Source organism: Budorcas taxicolor, chromosome 8 (assembly GCF_023091745.1).
Source record: "Budorcas taxicolor isolate Tak-1 chromosome 8, Takin1.1, whole genome shotgun sequence".
Lineage (NCBI taxonomy): Eukaryota > Metazoa > Chordata > Mammalia > Artiodactyla > Bovidae > Budorcas > Budorcas taxicolor.
Window position 1 is genome coordinate 69,633,350 of NC_068917.1, and position 15,354 is coordinate 69,648,703.

At 41.6% G+C, this 15,354-nt stretch overlaps 1 long non-coding RNA gene across 1 annotated transcript; it reads right to left on the reverse strand.

Annotated features, from left to right (window-relative positions):
• Window positions 1–2,974: 2,974 nt before the first annotated feature.
• LOC128052815 (uncharacterized) lies at window positions 2,975–8,278 on the reverse strand. The gene is made up of 3 exons (XR_008199844.1): window positions 8,198–8,278; window positions 6,529–6,585; window positions 2,975–3,037 (listed from the first exon to the last, which is right to left on the reverse strand). It is a non-coding gene; the product is annotated as an uncharacterized LOC128052815 (long non-coding RNA).
• Window positions 8,279–15,354: the final 7,076 nt, after the last annotated feature.

A 15,354-nucleotide genomic window follows, 5' to 3' on the forward strand; every position in this document is an offset into this window, starting at 1 on the left:
TTGTTTAGCAAACAAAATGGTCAACCATAGATTAAAAGAAAAAATTTCCAAAAGGTGTATCTTATAAAAGTCATCAAGATTACATAAAGAAGTATATTTTGAATTACTAGACGAAAAACTCAAACAAAACAAACGGTAAGAATCTAAACATACCTTTTTAAAAGCTATGTGAATGGCCAACCAGCATACAAAAGTTGTTCATCATCATCAAAGAGAAATGAAACCAAGTATATACAACAGACACCCAATAAAAGGATCAAAATTCGTCAGGTTTACAACACAAAATGAGGGTGTACACATGGAGTAAGCAGAACTACTATATCTTGCTAATGCCCCATAAATGACACATGTACTTTAAACAAATCTGGCAATTGCTTTTTTTTTTCCTTCATATACAGGCAGATCTTAAAAGATACTGCAGGTGTGGTTCATGCAATAAAGTAAATATCGCAGTTGAATCACAAACTGTTTGCCTTCCTAACACATAAGAAAGTTGTGTTTAAACACAGGGAAGCCTAATTATGTACAACAGCATTATGTCTAAAAAATTATATATTCCTTAATTACAAAACACCTCATTGTTAAAATATTATTCACAATCCTCGGAGCATTTTGTGCCTGATAATTTTGCTGCTGGAGGATCCTGTGTCAATGCTGACATCTGCTGAGTATTAACAGTGATGGCTACTAAAGAATGGAATGGTTATGGCAATTTCTTTAAAGGCAACAATGAAGCTTGTCACACCAATTAACTCCTTTCAGGATCTGCCCATAAAATGCAACATAAATTGACAGCATTTTTCAATAACCCTAAAATCTCTTTCAAAATTATTGAATTCTCTCAAACCCTGCTAAATCAACCTATATACTGTCATCCAGGCTTTGTTGTTGATTTATGAAGCTCAGGCAAAGAAGATTCAGCACAATTCTTAAGGGCCCTAGAATTTTCAGAATGGCAAATGAGCACTGCCTTCAACTTAAAGTCACCAGCTGCACTAGCCCCTAACAAGAGAGTCAGCGTGTGCTTTGAAGCTAAGCATGGACATCTGTCTACCCATTATCTACCTATGAAAGTCCTGCATGGTATCTTCTTCCAATAGAAAAGTATTTCACTTATTCTGAAACTCTTGTGAAGTGTGGCCACCTACATTAATCATCTAAGCTATAGTAGATCTTCTGGATAATTACTTCCTGCAGTTTTTTTGTCAGCCCTTGCTGTTCCCCCTGACACATTCATCTTATAGAGATGGCTTCCTTCCTTAACCTTCATGAATCAACCTAGAGTAGATTCAAACTCTTCTTTTGTAGGTTTCTTGCCTCTCTCAGCCTTCATAGAATTGAAGACACTTAGGACCTTGCCAAGGACTTAACTGAAAGTTGTGGGTGGTTTGACCTACTTTTCAGAACACTGAAATATTCTCCATATCAGCGATCACGTTGTCTCCCTTTCTTATCCTCCATGTGTTCACTGGAGTTGGCACTTTAATTTTTCCCTCAAAGTTTTGCATTCATAAGTTGGCTAACTGGTGTAATAGGCCTAGCTTTTTCAGTATTATCTCGCCTTTCAGCATAACTTCCTTACTAATAATTTCTAACTTAAAGTATCATGTAACTCTTCCTTTCACTTGAACAGCTATAAGCCATTGTACGGTTATTAATTAGCCCAGTTTCAATCTTACTGTGTCTCAGGGAATAGGAGGCCTGCCTGAAGAGAAAGAGACTGGGGAATGGCCAGACACAGGGGAAATCTGAACACACACAATATTTACGAATTAAGTTCACCATCTCATATGAGTGCAACTCATGGTGCCCCAAAACAATTACAATATAACATCAGCGATCACAGATCACCATACCAAATATAACAATGAAAGAGTTTGAAATGTTATGAGAATTTCCAAAATGTGACACAGAGACACAGAGTGAGCAAATACTGTTCAAATACGGATATGTGGTCCAACCCAGGGGATTGACACAAACTTTCCATTTGTAAAAAACTTTCTCAGCTGGGAAGCCTAATAAAGTAAAACCAGGCATTCCTACAGGTATAATTATTTCATGAGACCCAGGAAACCACCCGAGATTCTTTCATCTCACACGAGGTAGATGCAAATATTCATAGCACATTTAATTATGATTAGCATCAAACTAAAAAGGATCTCAACATCTATCATTAAAAATACACTGCTGCTGCTGCTAAGTCACTTCAGTCGTGTCTGACTCTGTGTGACCCCATAAACAGCAGCCCACCAGGCTCCCCCATCCCTGGGATTCTCCAGGCAAGAACACTGGAGTGGGTTGCCATTTCCTTCTCTTCAATAAAAGGAATAAATACAGATAAAACAACATCAACAGTCACCGAAGAATTATACAAGGAGAAAGAAGTCATACAGACAGTACATAAAGTGCGATTCCATTTATATGAATTTCCAAAAAAGGGAAAAGTAGGGAACGTCCCTGGTGGTCAAGTGGCTAAGACAACAAACTCTCAATGTAGGGTGCCCAGGCTTCATCCCTGGTCAGGGAACTAGATACCACATGCAGCAACGAAAGATCCAGTGTGCCACAATTAAGACTTGGCACAATCTTTTAGAAAAAAAAGGGGAGGCGGGGAGAAAGTATTGAAACAAAAAGAGGATCAGTGATTATCCGAAAATAGGTGTCAAGAGAGGACAGAGAATGGCCAACAAAAACTTTCACATGGCAGAAATAATCTGTATTGTGATTTTGGTTGCATAGCTGTATGTATTTTCCAGAATTCATTCTATTATACACAGAAACGTGTTAAATTTTCTTTTCTGTCAATTACTCCTCAATTCAGGTAATTTACTTTAAAAAAAAAAAGCAGGAACAGAAGATCAACTGCACCCGAGTCAGAGTCCTATAATAAAGTAGGCTCACCCTATAGTTCTCCAGCATCACATCTCTGTACAGGGTCCTCTGAGCAGGATTCACATGCTGCCACTCCTTCCAGGTAAACTCCACACTCACATCCTTGAATGACACTGATGTCTGTGAAGGCACATTTCTCATCAATCTGAAGAATTCAAATTTAGGTGGTGTGGAAAATACCTTTGGAACTAATTTCTATCAGTTTATGGTTAAAAATATAAGACAAAAACTGAAAATTTTTTCATATTATCAAAAATAAAAAATATCCAACAGTACACTCTTTATATGCAATGTCCTAGTGAAGCAGGCACACTTTTGGTTCAACCTCCAAAATCCACACAAATATTATTTTCCTTTAGAAAAAAAGGTTAAAAGAAACATATTTTATTCAAAGAGTTCTTTTTCCAAATTATATCCATGACCACAATGCAAGCTAGGGTGAGAGTTTTCACATCAATATTTACGAAGTATCATTCTCAGACTCAAGTTTAACAGCTGGCCAAAGCATCCCAGGCTCTTTCCGTTTAAGCTAAAGTGGAATCAAGTAAAATCAGCTGGGGCTTCCCTGATGGCTCAGTGGTAAAGATTCTGCCTGCCAATGCAGGATACTTGAGCTCAATCCCTGAGTCAGAAGATCCCATGGAGAAGGAAATGACAACCCACTCCAGTGTTCTTGCCTAGAGAATCCCACGGACAGAGAAGCCTGGTAGGCTAAAGCTGATAGGGTCTCAAGAGTCGAACATGACTCAGCAACTAAACAACAAAATCATCCAACCCATCATCAAATCTTGTGAAAACTGAAAGAGCCTGCTAACTCATCTGTTTCTGCAACTGCTTCACTAGAGTCCATTTTGAGAGTTGTACTTTAAATTATAAGTCAGGCCATGCCCTTTCTTACCTCAAAATTCTCTAAAAAACTACTAAACAGAGATAAATATTGAAGTCATAAATTAGGAGATTCAATATGGTGGAGCTATCACTTCTCCACAAAGAGATCCACAGATTCAATGAAATCACAGGTCTTTTTTTTTTTTTAAGAATCACAAGCTAATTCTAATATTTATGTTGAAAGGCTAAAAAGCATAGAATATGAAAAGCATTTTGAAAAAGAACAAAGTTGGAGGACTAATATTACTTGATTTCAAGACATACCAAACAGAGACTAATCAAGACAGTGTGTAATATTTAAAAAACGAAACACATAGATCAAAAGGAAAAGCTAAAAACAATATATACAAGCACACGTGCACACACACACATTTTTTTAATTGTCCAGGCAATTCCAGGAAGAAAGTACAAAAATCATGCTAAACTAAAAAACTCTATTAGAAAACAATAATAATATTAAGTTGATTCATACTTTGTACCACAAATAAATAATTTGAAATGATCACAGACCTCAATGCGTCTGATTTCTGCTTAGATTTTAGACTCAGAGTGTTAGAGAAATTAAAATGGAGGAAGTCCTGTTCAGGCTTCAGAAGCAGGAGAGCAGGCCTCAGATCTGCTTCTGACCTGACTGGACACTGCCCGGATATAATGCGAGCCTGTAAGCACAGCAAGTCAGGCAGCACTCAGTATAAGAAAGGGAGTGAGTCTTAGAATCTCTTAAGCCCTCTGGAGTCTAAGCAGTCTTATGATTCACAAGGTGAAACAAACAGCATTGTAAAAGCTAAACCAGAGCTGAATTTTTATATGCAAACTGATGATGACATCAGGTTTTGGTCTGGGATTATAAGCAGGAGCCCCCAAACTGCAATTTGAAGTCTCAACCATAGCGTGGCTGCACCGACCAGGACCCTTTCCCAACTGGGACTGCAGATTGCTGTTAACAACGGACAGCCCAACACTTTCAAGTCTGGATGTTGGTTGCCCCACTTTGGTGATGTACACCCCGTTACTTTTGTTAAGTCAGTCTTCTATAAAAAAAAAAAAAACTGAAATTGTTTATTTGTGAGTAACGAGTGGTTTAACAATCCTTTATTTTGAAATTGTTTATTTGTGAGTAACGAGTGGTTTATTTTGTTAACAAATTCTACGAAAATAAAACTTTCAGCAAAACACAGAACATATCATCTATCTGAAAAAGAAACTGACAGCTGGCATACAAAAATTGTTGTTGCCGATTAGTTGCCAAGTTGTGTCTGACTCTTTGCAACACCATGGACTGCAGCACACCAGACTTCCCTGTCCCTCCCCATCTCCCAGAGTTTGCCCAAGTACATGGAGGAAAGAGCAAAAGTGTTGAGTCTATGTTCCCTCAATTCAGTATTTAGAATATGCTACCAATAAAATTTCCAACCCATCCTCAGACCCTGAAATTCTAGATTTCTGACAGGGCCAATGGGCCTCATATTTGGTTGTTTTCTGATCAGCATTCCCTCTATTAAATAAATTTAAATAATATATGAAAACAAAAATTATAGACATAACAAGAGACATAATACTATCAATAACATTATGAAAATATATTTAAAAACAGACAAAAATGTACAATTTTCTGTGAAAATGTAGTAAAAAAAAAACCTATGATTTTTTAAATAAACTAATTCAATAATTGACATGGTTTAGTTGCTAAGTCATGTCTGACTCTGACAACCCCATGGACTGTAACCCTCCAGGCTCCTCTGTCCATGGGATTTCCCAGGCAAGAATACTGGAGTGGATTGCCATTTCCTTCTCCAAGGAATCTTCCCAACCCAGGGATCAAACCTGGATCTCCTGCATTGGAGGCAGATTCTTTACTAACTGGGACACCACGGAAGATGTACTTACAAAGTCCAATTTTAGAGGTAAGTTTAAGGAAATATGTGACAGGGAATTTTCTCCTATGAATTAAAGAGAGAAAAGGGTGAGGGACAAGAGAGAGGGGAGGGGAGGGGAGAACAGAAAAGAGCAGACAGTGCTCCAATAAGACTAATAATAACTGAGATACCACAGGGGGAGACCTGGTTCAATTCCTGGGGCGGGAAGATCCCCTAGAGAAGGGATAGGCTATCTACTCCAGATGTGCACAGTTCCTGGCCATCTGATTTTCTCTTACAGGCCTCTTCCTTCCATCACAGCCTATAACGGGGGCAGGTGAAGGAAACTATCATGTCCTTCAGCTTTTGCAGTAAGGTAGAGAAGAAAACAAAATTATAGGTTAATCTAGTCCATCAATACAAGAATAAAAATTCAAACCTGCGTGCTCAGTCACATCCAAATCTTTGCGACCCCATGGACTAAAGCCTGCCAGGCTCCTCTGTCCATGAAATTTTCCAGACAAAAATATTGGGTTGGGTTGGCATTTCCTACTCCAGAGGGTCTTCTCCACCCAGGGATTGAACCTACATCTTTTCTTCTGCATTGGCACGTGGATTCTTTACCACTGAGTCACCTGGGAATCCCCAAAATCCACTTATGCTACCTCTAATAATTGCAGATTAAAGAAAACCAGCTATACCTTTACTTCAATAGATACAAAAAGGTATTCAATATAATTCAGGATATGTCCATGATTCAAGCAAAAGTTTAGCAAACTGATAATAAAAGGGAAATAACTTACATTCATAAAAGATGGGTAACACAAATGGAGAGCAATCTGAAATCGAGTTAAATGCACACCACAAATTGGGGGATGAATAAAGAGCTCACCTCAGATACGTTCATTTTCAGTGGGTCTCGGGAGAGTAGAGGACAGTGACGATTCAGCTGCAGGGGCAGAAAGAAGACAGGGTCAAGACACCTGGCCTGCCACACAGTTCCTACATTCACCTCCCAATCATGTCGGCAGGCCAGCTGAGGGGTAGCCTCCGTACAGCATCCCCTCAGACCTTGAAAAGGGAAGGACCTAGTGGAAGCACCACCTGTCCATTTTTCAGTTTAAAATTATTACAGGGCTTAAACCTACCACTTCTGACTTAGTGAAAATTTGGTCTATTGATTTAAATAGATTTAAATAGGACTTCCCTGGTTGCTCAGTGGTAAAGAATCCACCTGCCAATGCAGGAGACATGGGTTCAATCCCTGATAGGGGAAGAGTCCACAGGCCGCAGAGCAACTAAGCCGCTGGGCCACAGCTATTGAGCCTGTGCTGTGGAGCCCCACGGCCATGATAACCAAAGCCAGTGTACCCTAGAGCCAGGGCTCTGCAACAGGAGAAGCCCCCACAATAAGAAGCCTGGCACTGAAACTAGAGCAGCCCGTGCTCTCCACGAGAGACAAGCCCGAACAGCACCTACAACCCAGCACAGCCAAAAATCAATATCAATAAATAAAATAAATAGATTCAATTTGTGTCTGTTGATTTCTATTTTGTCTATTGATTTAAATAATACAAACAGAAACCTAACAACAGCTGACTGAAGAACATCAAAGGATAATACTATTGCATTAAAATTCACAGCAGAATACACAACTGTATTCTTTATGTTCTTCAGTTTTCCTAGCAAAATTGTTTACCCACTGAGGTAAGGAATTTACAGGAAGCCAAGTAAAAAGGATGGCGAACTTTAAGGTAATTTAAAAAAAAAAAAAAAAGACTGAAGTGGACTGCAGTTTCTCAAAAGGGACTCTTAGTGTCTTCTGATGACAGAAAAGTATGAATGACCATTCAACTCCTGGCTGTGGCATAAGCTGGGTGAGCCGAGAGAAATCAACAGTCCTCTCAAATTCAGGATCACCTCACCAACCTGGGACTCAGCTTTGCTTCTTGTTTTCTGTGTTTAATGCAGGTCACACCGTTATCACGAGATAACTAGGAGACTTAAATAAACCACCCAGTGAAAAGAACACAGTGTCTTTTAAATACAACAGCTGTTACATTTCTTCGGCGGTTAGTACCTAGCACTTTGCTAACTCCTCTAGTAATGACGCCGCCTCGAATCCTCGGATCAATCTCATGAAGCAGACGTTACCCATAGCCTTCTTTGCAGACGAGTGACCTGATTCTGCTCCACATTAGTTCTCCCGCCCACAGTACATGTGGCGCAGCGGGAACTGACAAGGTCTCTCTGGTTCCGGAGCAGGGCTGCCCAGCACACCTGCCCACGCTCGGCCAGCGTGACGACCGCTGTCCGCCCAGTGTTCCCCGTCAGATGCAGGCGAGGCCGGGTATTCGCACCCAACACGGACCAAGCCCCTGCTCCTAACGGATCTCAGCTCCACCTGCGCTGGAGCCTACCTGAGCCGAACTGGGAACACCGCACCCACCTTCCCAATGCTAAGGTCCAGGCCAGACCGGGGCACTGCGGGGTCCCGCCTGGGCATTAGGGAGGCGCAGGACTTCCTGCTTCCGCCTCCGCCACAATAAGGCCGCTCTCACCAAAGCTCGAGGCCACTCGAGGTCCCGTTGCGTTGCCTAGCTCTCGCACCTGCCGGTAACTGAGAAACTCCACGAACTTCTCACCGGACCTGCAAAGGCGGACGAGAAGAGAGACCAAGGCTGCACATGCGCAGAGGGAGCCCGCGGAGACCAGGAGCGCTGTGGGGCGGAGAAAGACTACACTTCCCATCCTCCGCGCGCTCCCTGTGACTCTGAACGGAGCTATCAGGTTCCTGCTGCAGAGTAGGAATACGGGATAAACGTGTGTCCCAGAGTCCTGGTTCTCAGAGGCCCCAGATGGGGTGTGTCTCCACACTGCTGGTCTTAGGCCGTCTCTATACCTGGCTTAGGTGAAGGTTCAAGGACAAAACTGGAAAAGTTCATGGATGAAACCATTCTCCAAATTGCTAGAAGTCTGGAGAAAATATTCTCCTAGTGGAATACAATTTTCTATCTCTCCATTAATCAACCTGCTTGCCATCATGTAGACTTCCTTTGTAAAGGACAAATAGCGCGTTTTTCAAAAAGTGAGGTTACTAGTTAGTCACAATTGAACAGACTTCTTTTTCATTTCTTGTAATTCTGTAACTAGTTAGGACTGCACAGGGCCCTGCTAGATACAAAAGGCTTTTCCTGTCCCTTGAGTTTTTAGCAGGAAAAAGGCATCAGTCTCCAAAGCCTTTCCTGAATTCCAAAGGGCAGATTCGGACATTTACTGGCAAGGGATGCAAGGTAGAAGAAATGTGGAGCAGTCAAAAAACAATGGTGAATTACTTTGCTGTACACTGGAAACTAACACAACATTACAAAGCAACTATACTTCAATAAAAATGAAAAAAAAAAGATTAAAAAGAATAGTGCAGCTAAAAAGTAGAGACCTGGTTCCTCCTTAAGAGATATACATAATAGCTAATCTTTCAATTCTTATGAAGGAACTAAGGCAGCAACCCAGGTGGAGGATGGCAACTTCAGGCGCAGAAGGTGAGCCCCGAACACCACACTGTTAGCTCACCACCAACCAAAGCAACACACACTGTGCCTTTTGCCTGACCTTTGCCTATAAAAACTCTTCCCCCCACCCCAAAATAATAGAGAAGATTAAGTCTTTAGCACACGAGCCACCAGTTCTCGTCCTTTAGCCTTAGCAGTAAAACTGCTCCAAATCCCAGCGTTTTGGTTTTTTGGCTTCAGTATTCAGCAGGCACAGGAATTTGTATTTGGCAGGGATTTTCTACAAAAAATTTCTTGAACTCCAAATTCTAAATCTAAATATCACTCTTTTGTTGTTGCTGTTGTTCAGTAGCTAAGTTGTACCTGACGCTTTGTGACCCCATGACCTGCAGCACACCACACTTCTCTGTCCTCCACTATTTCCCAGAGTTTGCTCAAATTCATGTCTATTGAGTTGGTAATGCCATCCAACCGTCTCACCCTCTGTTAGCCTCTTGCCTTCAGTCTTGCCCAGCATCAGGGTCTTTTCCACTGAGTCAGTTCTTCACAATAGGTGGTCAAAGTATTGGAGCTTCAGCTTCAGCATCAGTCATTCCAATGAATATTCAGGGTTGATTTCCTTTAGGATTGACTGGTTTGATCTCCTTGAAGTCTGAGGGACTCTCAAGAGTCTTCTCCAACACCACAATATGAAAGCATCAATTCTTCTGTGCTCAGTGTTCTTTATGGTCCAACTCTCACATCCGTACGTGACTAGTGAAAATCCCATAGCTTTGACTAGACAAATCTTAGTTGGTAAAGTGATGTTTCTGCTTTTTAATATGCTGTCTATGTGTGTCATAGTTTTTCTTCCAAGGAGCAAGCATCTTTTAATTTCATGGCTGCAGTTACTGTCCACAATGATTTTGGAGCCCAAGAAAATTAAGTCTGTCACTGCTTGCATTGTTTCCCCATCTTTTTGCCATGAATTGATGGGACCAGATGCCAATATCTTAGTTTTATGAATGGTAAGTTTTAAGCCAGCTTTTTCACTCTCCTCTTTCACTGTCATCTAGAGGCTCTTTAGTTCCCCCTTTCGCTTTCTGCCATAAGGATGGTGTCATCTGCATATCTGAGCTTGTTGATATTTCTCCTGGAAATCTTGATTCTAGCTTGTGATTCATCTAGCCCGGCATTTCTCATGATGTACTCTGCATATAAGTTAAATAAGCAGGGTGACAATACATAGCCTTATGTACTCCTTTCCCAATATTGAACCAATCCATTGTTCCATGTGCGATTCTCACTGTTGATTCTTGACCTGCATACAGTCTTCTCAGGAGGCAGGTCAGGTGGTCTGGTATTCCCATCTCTTTCAGAATTTTCCAGTTTGTTATGGTACTGAGTTGGCCCAAAGGCAAGAGATGCCAGTTTGAGCAGGCAGTGAAGATTCCCCAATGAACATGCCCAAGAAAGGTGGAAATGATAAAATATCTAGTCTGTGTAAACATTTAGAAATAAACTACTAACAGGAATTGGCATCAGTTCAGTTCAGTTCAGTTGGTCAGTCGTGTCGGACTCTTTGCGACCCCATGAATCGCAGCACGCCAGGCTTCCCTGTCCATCACCAACTCCCGGAGTTCACTCAGACTCACGTCCATCGAGTCCGTGATGCCATCCAGCCATCTCATCCTCGGTCGTCCCCTTCTCCTCCTGCCCCCAATCTCTCCCAGCATCAGAGTCTTTTCCAACGAGTCAACTCTTCGCATGAGGTGGCCAAAGTACTGGAGTTTCAGCTTTAGCATCATTCCTTCCAAAGAAATCCCAGGGTTGATCTCCTTCAGAATGGACTGGTTGGATCTCCTTGCAGTCCAAGGGACCCTCAAGAGTCTTCTCCAACACCACAGTTCAAACGCATCAATTCTTTGGCGCTCAGCCTTCTTCACAGTCCAACTCTCACATCCATACATGACCACAGGAAAAACCATAGCCTTGACTAGGTGGACCTTAGTCAACAAAGTAATGTCTCTGCTTTTGAATATACTATCTAGGTTGGTCATAACTGTTCTTCCAAGGAGTAAGCGTCTTTTAATTTCATGGCTGCAGTCACCATCTGCAGTGACCAATGGGAAAAGGTAAAAGCTAACAGAAAATGATACAAATGAAAACAAATACACAGTCAAGGAAGAGCAAAGAGAATAAGAAAGGTGATAAAGTGATTTTACACTAGGAGACGCATAAGGAAAGAGTAATGTAAAATTGTCATATGGTTCAGCAATGTAAACCCCAAGTATGTAACCAAAAATTGCAAAGTAAATGTTTAGTATAATGGGAGTAAGGAAGAAGGGAAGCTAAACAGAGATTTATAATAAAATGGAATCAACAGATAATGTCTAAAATGAAGAAATCAGGAGGCACCAGTTTAAAACTATTATCAAAATGATGTTTAAAGATGAATACAAGAACACACAGCTAAAAAGATTGAAGGTGCTTACTTATTTCTGTAGAACAAGAGAAAGGAAGGGAGAGAGAGTGTGGGGCTATAGACTGCGATTTTTGTTGTGTTATTAATTACACTGGATTAAACATTTTAAAATTCTATTGGAGGATAATTGCTTTACAATGTTATGTTAGTTTCTGCTGTACAACAAAGTAAATTAGCTATAAGTATACATATATCCCCTCCCTAATACTCCCCTCCATCCCACCCCTCTAGGTCATTTCAGAGCATCAAGTTGAGCTCCCTGTGTTACGCAGCTGGTTCCCACTAGCTATCTATGTTACACATGGTGGTGAACATATTTGGGGCTTCCCAGGTGGCTGATTGCAGTAGAGCCTGCCACTGCAGCAGACATGGGTTCAATCCCTGGGTCGGGAAGATCCCCTGGAGAAGGAAATTGCAACCCACTCCAGTATTCTTGCCTGGAAAACCCCATGGACAGAGGAACCTGGTGGGCTACAGCCCATGGGGTCACAAAAGAGTTCGTCATGACTTAATAACTAAAACAACAACAAAGTGTATATATGCCAATACCACTTTCTCAATTTGTTCTACCCTCTCCTTCCCCTGATATGTCCACAAATCTGTTCTCTACATCTCCATCGCTATTCCTGTCCTGCAAATAGATTCATCAGTACCATTTTTCTAGAGTCCATACATGTTCGTTAATATGTGACATTTGTTTTTCTCTGACTTACTTCACTTTGTATGACAGACTCTAGGTTCATCCACATCATAACAACTGACTCAATTTTGTTCTTTTTTATGGCTGAGAATTACACTGGATTTCAAAACTGTGGTCCATGTCTCCTGATTTAAAATTTAAAAATCTATTTTAAAATTTAAACTTAAAATATGATAGTGCTCTTTTTTAAAAGAAAATGAAAAAAGTTTTATGATCACCAGCAGGTGGCACTATTTTCTCTCAGTGTGAGACTTTCCTTCCAAATCCTGTCACCTCTGCTTTTTCCTCACTCATTCCATTATATTAAATTGTACAGCTTTTCCTCACAAGAACTAAGAAGCCCAAGCTGATTGGTCTTTACTGAGAAAATTGTTTGCTCATATTGTTTGCGTAGTCGTCCAGTCGTGTCCGACTCGTTTGCAACCCCATGGACTGTAGCCCGCTAAATTCCTCTGTCCACGGGGATTCTCCAGGTAAAAATACTGGAGTGGGTTGCCATGCCCTCCTCCAGGGGATCTTCCCAACCCAGGGATCGAACCCAGGTCTCCCACACTGCAGGCAGATTCTTTACGGTTTGAGCCACCAGAGAAGCCCAACATAAATTTTAGGCAATCACAAATATTTCCAAAGTGATTACATTAAACTGAAATTATCACATTTTCTTCTTCTTTTGTAAAGAAGAGGTGAATTCACCAAACTCTTCTCTTTTTAGAAAGTTTTTTTAATTTAATTTCTTATATTTGGCTGTCCTGGGTCTTTGTCTCTGCTCGGTCTTTTCTCTAGTTGTGGCAGCAGACTTCTCGTGGCAGTGGCTTCCCTTGTTGTGGAACACTAGTCTCGGATGTTCAGGCTTCAGTAGTTGTGGCTTGTGGGCTCTAGAGCACAGGCTCAATAGTCGCAGTGTGAGGACTTAGTCGCTCTGCGGCACGTGGGGTCTTCCCGGACCAGGGATCTAACCTGAGCCTCCTATACCAGCAGGTGAATTCTTCACCACTGAGCCACCAGGGAAGTCCAACTCCTCTTATTCATAAATCTTGGCCATCAAAGAAAAACAGCAAAATTTTCACACAACCGTTTATTTGTTTAGCCCATCGACAGTGGAGCCTGGCGGGATACAGTCCGTGGGATCGCAGAGTCGGACACAACTGAGGGACTAAGCACACCACTTAATCTACAAGTTCGTGAAAAACTATCGAATTTAAGAGTGACATTAAAGATTGATTTTATCCAACTCCATCTCCTAGTGCTATATAACGCTGCAGAAAATAGATCTTTGTGCTTTGTTCTTTCTTTATGGGTTTAGGTTAGGACAAGATTAGGGTTAGGGTCAGGGTCCTCCATATTTCTTTCTTTTTACTGCCCTTCTGAGGCAGTTATGTGTTCTCTGTTATCAAAAATCAGCAACAACATCTCCCTTATAAAGAGAGGTAACGTGTATGGTGGACTATGAAAATGATAAAGGGCTTTACAAATAAAAGTCACCAGTGTCTGTACAAACAGGATATTGAGACTTTTTTCTTCTTCTTCTTCTGATATTGGATAACCTGGTATGGGTTAAATGGTGGAAGTATTTTTTAATAATTTATTTATTTTTGACACATACACACATTTATTTATTTTTGGCTGTACTGCGTCTTCGTTGCTGCAGGCAGGCTTTCTCTAGTTGCAGAGAGTGAGGGTTACTCTCTAATTTCAGTGCACGGGCTTCTCATTGTGGGGCCTTCTCTTGTTGCAGAGCACAGCCTCTAGTTGTTGCATCACGTGCCTGCGTAGTTGCAGCTTGCTGACTCTAGTGTTCTTGGGTTTCAGTAGCTGTGGTACAGGGGCTGAGGAGTTGTGGTTGGTGGGCCCTAGAGTGTACAGGGTTCAGTAGCTACAGCACACAAGCTTAGTAGTTGTGGCACATGGGCTTAGTTGCTCTGGGGCATGTGGGATCTTCCTGAATCAGGGATTGAACCCGTGACTTCTGCGTTGACAGGCAGATTCGTATCTAGTGGGCTACCAGGGAACTCCAGTGGAGGAAGCATTTTTGTCTCAGCTTTAAAATGAGACTTGTAAATGGTGAGACTGAGGCTGAAAATGAATTAGCTATGAGTAGAATGACAAAGAACCGAAAAGTATGGGACAAGTAACCTTACTGACATCTTCACTCCTCACAAATAAGCAAGCTGAAACAGGGCTCTTTACCCTCAGTTTCTCAGGACTGTTTCTTTATCTGTAAAAAGGACACTATAATATTGATAACACACATGCCTGAAGCCACAGCCCTTGGACCTGGAGAAATCTTGATTTCCTGTCCATTTTTAAGCTCTGTAATTTTAATCCACAGCTGGTTCAGAGGTTAAAGCGTCTGCCTCCAATGCTGGAGACCCGGGTTCGATCCCTGGGTCAGAAGATCCCCTGGAGAAGGAAATGGCAATCCACTCCAGTATTCTTGCCTGGAGAATCCCATGGACGGAGAAGCCTAGTAGGTTACAGTCCATGGGGTCGCAAAGAGTCAGACACGACTGAGCGACTTCACCTTCCCCTTTCACCTTCAAACAGCTTCTGGAAGGAAAAGGCTTAATAAAATAAAAACTTTATCCAATGATTCAAGAGTTGAGTCATTATACGAAAATAGTAGGGCAGGGGACGTCCCTGGAAGTCTAGTTGTTAAGACTCCACGTTTCCACTGTAGAGGGTGGGAGTCGTGGGGGGCACACAGGTTTGATCCCCGGTAGAGGAACTAAGAGCCCACGTGCCATACTGCATTGCCAAAATAATTAAATAAATAAAATTGGGGGAAAAAAAGGAGGGGGGGGAGATACAATGCACAATATTTTTTAAAAAAGAAAATATAAGGGTATTCTTTGTGCCACGAAAGGAAATTGAGGAAACTTGGCTCCATGACACGATGTTAAGAAACAGAACTTCACACTTTTCCCAGACAATGATTCTGTCGTTGACTGGGATCCGCACATAAAACTTCCCTGCTTCCGACAGGGGGTCTGGTCCATAGGATCACTCAGTTTCTTCCACAGTCATTGGGTGGGATTCCTAATC